The sequence below is a fragment of the Oncorhynchus kisutch genome, linkage group LG5 (genome assembly GCF_002021735.2).
Source record: "Oncorhynchus kisutch isolate 150728-3 linkage group LG5, Okis_V2, whole genome shotgun sequence".
In the NCBI taxonomy this organism is placed as follows: domain Eukaryota; kingdom Metazoa; phylum Chordata; class Actinopteri; order Salmoniformes; family Salmonidae; genus Oncorhynchus; species Oncorhynchus kisutch.
In genome coordinates, this window is record NC_034178.2 from 77,326,929 (window position 1) to 77,333,317 (window position 6,389).

Here is a 6,389-nt window from a genome sequence, read left to right on the forward strand (position 1 = left end):
AGAAATGAAGAAGTAGGACTGTTCAGAATGAGGGTCGAGTCTAGTGTACTGTTGTGGTTGGGGCGCACGACCTGAAATCTCGCTCCTCTTTGTTTTCGTCTGGTATTGAACACAGTTTTTCCCGTCTTAAATTTGATTGCTTATTTAGTTTAAAAATAACTAAAGTTAACTAAAGTTGGATTAGGAAAGTTTTTTGTAATGTTTGGATCAAGTAGTCATGTTGCGCGAGTTGGAACCTGTGTTTTTCTGGATCAAACGCGCCAAATAAATCGACATTTTGGAGATATAATGACAGAATTTGTCGAACAAAAGGACCATTTGTGATGTTTAATGGACATATTGGAGTGCCAACAGAAGAAGATCTTCAAAGGTAAGGCATGAATTATATTGTTATTTCTGTCTTTTGTGTTGTGCCTGGCGGGTGGAAATGTGATTTTCATGTGTTTGTTTGATGGGGTGCTGTCCTCAGATAATAGCACGGTTTGCTTTCGCGGGAAAACCTTTTTGAAATGTTACACTGTGGCTGGATTAATAAAAAGTTCATCTTTAAACCAATGTTTAACATTTGTATGATTCATTAATTATTATTGTGAGTATTTCTGTTTTTGAATTTGGTTGCTATTTCACTGGGTCAAATCAATCCCGTTAATGGGACTGGCGCGCGAAGGGATCTATAAGAATTTAAGCACTTTTTTTTTTTAAATTGTTTAGGCTTTTCATAACAAACGGGTATAATATTTATTGACTCAAGTCATTTCAGCTTTTAATTTTTATTGAGTTTCTACACATTTCTAAAAACACAATTCCACTTTGTCATTATTAAGTATTGTGTGTAAGCCAGTGACATAGAATCAAAATGTTATCCATTGTAAATTCAGGCTGTATACAAAACAACATCTGAAAAATGGGTGTAAATACTTTCTGAATGCGGCCCCTTTTCCACATTAAATTAGGCTATAAATAGCTGTGACGTTATTCAGAATTATAATCGTGTGCCCTCATAATTTGCGTGGATGAACCTGCCAACTATTTTAATGTTCAAATGCTCCAATAAGACACTATTCATCATCCAAAGCTCCAATAAGACACTATTCATCATCCAAAGCTCCAATAAGACACTATTCATCATCCAAAGCTCCAATAAGACACTATTCATCATCCAAAGCTCCAATAAGATGCTAGTCATCATCCAAAGCTCCAATAAGACGTTAGTCATCATCCAAAGCTCCAATAAGTCACTAGTCGTCATCCAAAGCTCCAATAAGTCTCTACTCATCATCCAAAGCTCCAATAAGAAGCTAGCAATTATCCAAAGCTCCAATAAGAAGCTAGTCATCATCCAAAGCTCCAATAAGTCACTAGTCATCATCCAACGCTCCAATAAGTCACTAGTCGTCATCCAAAGCTCCAATAAATAAATACACTGGTACAAAGAGACAGGAAACACAGGAATAAATACACTGGTACAGAGAGACAGGAAACACAGGGATAAATACACTGGTATAGAGAGACAGGAAACACAGGGATAAATACACTGGGGAAAATAAGCACAGGTGAAACAGATCAGGATGTGACACTAACAGGTAGCATTATGATAGCTAAAGACAAAAAAAGAGAAAAGAAAGAAAGCAACAACATAGCTAGCTAGTTAGCTAGATAATATATCTTACTAGATGTAAAGCGAAATGTTGCTTTAGTTGTAAATATGTATGCGGGTGTTATATTTTGGATTACTTGTTTTGCTTGTTTTCACGCATAGTTTGTATTAGCTAGCTAGCTAACATTAGCTAGTATCTTGTTAGCTGACTGCAACATTGGTTTGTTTCTTTGAATATAAAATGTTGCTTCACTAGTTAGTTGTAACTAGCTTTCTAAAACAAGTGGCACATTTGTATAAAAAATGTCATCACGGAATTGTAAAGAGAAACCATTACCGTGGAAACATTCTCAACTGCACGTCTGGTGTTGTTGATCTGAATGCCTGTCTTTAGTCAGGTGTTGTACAACACAACATTTTAAAACTAGCTTGTTTATCACGTCTCTTCTCATGTCGGCTGTTATATCTGAACTGGACTTCATTACTTGAAGTCAATAAGATAAAATGTTATTTTTCAGTTATGAAAGGAATACATCTAGTTCAATGCCTGGCAAGCCTGTGTTTCCAGCCTCAACATAGTCTCCATGCCATTTTTGTACTTCCCTTTGCTGGCCTAGAACAATTGTTTTACCTAATAATAAATTAGTAATCGTCAATTGCCAGGCATGTATGAAGGTAAGCTGTTTATGAAAACGAACTACCCGGGATTTACTTTGAATATTGATGACATGCTACCACAATATATTACCCTACTGCACAGAGATATTATTACTATGTTTTTTCCCATTTGAGCTGTCTGACTTAGATGTTGACAGCCTTAAGCCAAACGCTACACATGTATGAGAGTATTAGACTAACAGGACATTATGTTGAATGACTAGAAACAGCCAACTGAAATGAGGTATTTTTTAAACTCCCCATTCAGAGAAGATGGGTCCCTGTTGCCTGGAGTCCAAGTGTTAGATGATCAATATGTTGAAGCTTTAGAAAAAATATTTTAATCGTTTTATGGGTTTTCTTTGGGTGTTGTTGTTTACTTCCTACTTGAGAGTGATTACACCGTTTCATAAATCTGTTGATTTTGGGCATTTCCTGTGAGTAACAAACGTGAGCACCCATGAGGAATCTGCGATTGTAGATAACGATGATCTGGTGATCCGTGTGGAAGTATTTGCTTGAGCTGAGACATGTCCTTGCAGGACTACGCTCCATAGGCAAATGTTGAGGAAAGTTGCACATAGAATTGAAATGAACAGTCAACATACCAGAGAGGCATGTGTGGTCTAAATAACATACTTCTGACTGTAGGCTGGCCAACGAGCAGGACAGGCCAGGACCAGTAAGAGGCCGCTGTTGTAACCACGGAAACAATAACTCATGGAGTAAAAACCTACTAGTCCTCCATGCAGGGCTATGGGTGGCTACATGCAGTGCTATAGGTGGCTACATGCAGTGCTATGGGTGGCTACATGCAGTGCTATGGGTGACTACATGCAGTGCTATGGGTGGATACATGCAGTGCTATGGGTGGCTACATGCAGTGCTATGGGTGGCTACATGCAGTGCTATAGGTGGCTACATGCAGTGCTATGGGTGGCTACATGTAGTATTGTGGGTGGCTACATGCAGTACTATAGGTGGCTACATGCAGTGCTATGGGTGGCTACATGCAGTGCTATAGGTGGCTACATGCAGTGCTATGGGTGGCTACATGCAGTGCTATAGGTGGCTACATGCAGTGCTATGGGTGGCTACATGCAGTGCTATAGGTGGCTACATGCAGTGCTATGGGTGGCTACATGTAGTATTGTGGGTGGCTACATGCAGTGCTATGGGTGGCTACATGTAGTATTGTGGGTGGCTACATGCAGTGCTATAGGTGGCTACATGCAGTGCTATAGGTGGCTACATGCAGTGCTATGGGTGGCTACATGTAGTATTGTGGGTGGCTACATGCAGTGCTATAGGTGGCTACATGCAGTGCTATAGGTGGCTACATGCAGTGCTATGGGTGGCTACATGTAGTATTGTGGGTGGCTACATGTAGTATTGTGGGTGGCTACATGCAGTGCTATGGGTGGCTACATGCAGTGCTATAGGTGGCTACATGCAGTGCTATGGGTGGCTACATGCAGTGCTATAGGTGGCTACATGCAGTGCTATGGGTGGCTACATGCAGTGCTATAGGTGGCTACATGCAGTGCTATGGGTGGCTACATGTAGTATTGTGGGTGGCTACATGCAGTGCTATGGGTGGCTACATGTAGTATTGTGGGTGGCTACATGCAGTGCTATGGGTGGCTACATGTAGTATTGTGGGTGGCTACATGCAGTGCTATGGGTGGCTACATGTAGTATTGTGGGTGGCTACATGCAGTGCTATGGGTGGCTACATGTAGTATTGTGGGTGGCTACATGCAGTGCTATGGGTGGCTACATGTAGTATTGTGGGTGGCTACATGTAGTATTGTGGGTGGCTACATGTAGTATTGTGGGTGGCTACATGTAGTATTGTGGGTGGCTACATGTAGTATTGTGGGTGGCTACATGTAGTATTGTGGGTGGCTACATGCAGTGCTATAGGTGGCTACATGCAGTGCTATAGGTGGCTACATGCAGTGCTATGGGTGGCTACATGCAGTGCTATGGGTGGCTACATGCAGTGCTATAGGTGGCTACATGTAGTGCTATGGGTGGCTACATGCAGTGCTATAGGTGGCTACATGTAGTGCTATGGGTGGCTACATGCAGTGCTATAGGTGGCTACATGTAGTGCTATGGGTGGCTACATGCAGTGCTATAGGTGGCTACATGTAGTGCTATGGGTGGCTACATGTAGTGCTATGGGTGGCTACATGCAGTGCTATAGGTGGCTACATGCAGTGCTATGGGTGGCTACATGCAGTGCTAGTTTCAGAAGAAAGTTCTTTGTTTCTGGCCATTTTGAGCCTGTATTTGAACCCACAAATGTTGATACTCAACTAGTCTATGTTATTTTAATTGTTAGCTCTGAGGGTATTGTCTGCAATAGTCATATGCACATATAATATAATTCAACTGTTTCCACTGAAACTGACTGCCTTAAGAAGAAGCCCACTGTGGGCAGCCCACTCAGAACCATTAATGTCACTGACATGTCTACCTCGGATCAGCCTCTCAGAATAGCACTAAAAACAAACATGTAACATCGAAAAGGACTAAAAATAGCCCATATTAATATATGTAGCCTGTGAAACAAGGTTCATGAGATTTACAACTTATTAAGATCAGAAAACATACATTTCTGGCCGTCTAGTTCATTTGATGATGCTTTAGGAGCTAGTTTTTATTTAATTTATTTATTTCACCTTTATTTAACCAGGTAGGCCAGATCACATTTATTTAACCAGGTAGGCCAGATCACCTTTATTTAACCAGGTAGGCTAGTTGAGAACAAGTTCTCATTTACATCTGCGACCTGGCCAAGATAAAGCAAAGCAGTTCGACACAAACAACAACACAGAGTTACACATGGAATAAACAAACATACAGTCAATAATACAGTAGAAAAAAAGTCTATATACAGTGTGTGCAAATGAGGAAGGATACCGGAGGTAAGGCAATAAATAGACCATAGTGGCGAAATAATTACAATATAGCAATTAAACACTGGAGTGATAGATGTGCAGAAGATGAGTGTACAAGTAGACATACTGGGGTGCAAAGGAGCAAAAAATAAATAATTACAGTATGGGGATGAGGTAGTTGGATAGGCTATTTACAGATGGGATATGTACAGGTGCAGTGATCTGTGAGCTGCTCTGACCGCTGGTGCTTAAAGTTAGTGAGGGAGATATGAGTCTCCAGCTTCAGTGATTTTTGCAATTCGTTCCAGTCATTGGCAGCAGAGAACTGGAAGGAAAGGCGGCCAAAGGAGGAAGAGGCTTTGGGGGTGACCAGTGAAATATACCTGCTGGAGTGCGTGCTACGGGTGGGTGCTGCTATGGTGACCAGTGAGCTGAGATAAGGCGGGGCTTTACCTAGCAAAGACATGTAGATGACCTGGAGCCAGTGGGTTTGGTGACGAATATGAAGCGAAGGCCAGCCAACGAGAGCATACAGGTCGCAGTGGTGGGTAGTATATGGGGCTTTGGTGACAAAACGGATGGCAAAGTGATAGACTGCATCCAATTTTCTGAGTAGAGTGTTGGAGGCTATTTTGTAAATGACATCGCCAAAGTCAAGGATCGGTAGGATAGACAGTTTTACGAGGGTATGTTTGGCAGAATGAGTGAAGGATGCTTTTTTGCAAAATAGGAAGCTGATTCTAGATGTAATTTGTAATGTGAGTCTGGAAGGAGAGTTTACAGTCTAACCAGACACCTAGGTATTTGTAGATATCCATATATTCTAAGTCAAAACCGTCCAGAGTAGTGATGTTGGATGGGCGGGCAGGTGCGGGCAGTGATCAGTTGAAGAGCATGCATTTAGTTTCACATGCATTTAAGTACAGTTGGAGGCCACAGAAGGAGAGTTGTATGGCATTGAAGCTCTTCTGGAGGTTAGTTAACACAGTGTCCAAAGAAGGGCCAGAGGAATACAGAATGGTGTCGTCTGCGTAGAGGTGGATCAGAGAATCACCAGCAGCAAGAGCGACATCATTGATGTATACAGAGAAAAGAGTCGGCCTGAGAATTGAACACCGTGGCACCTCCATAGAGACTGCCAGAGGACAACAGGCCCTCCGATTTGACACACTGAACTCTATCTGAGAAGTAGTTGGTGAACCAGGCGAGGCAGTCATTTGAGAAAC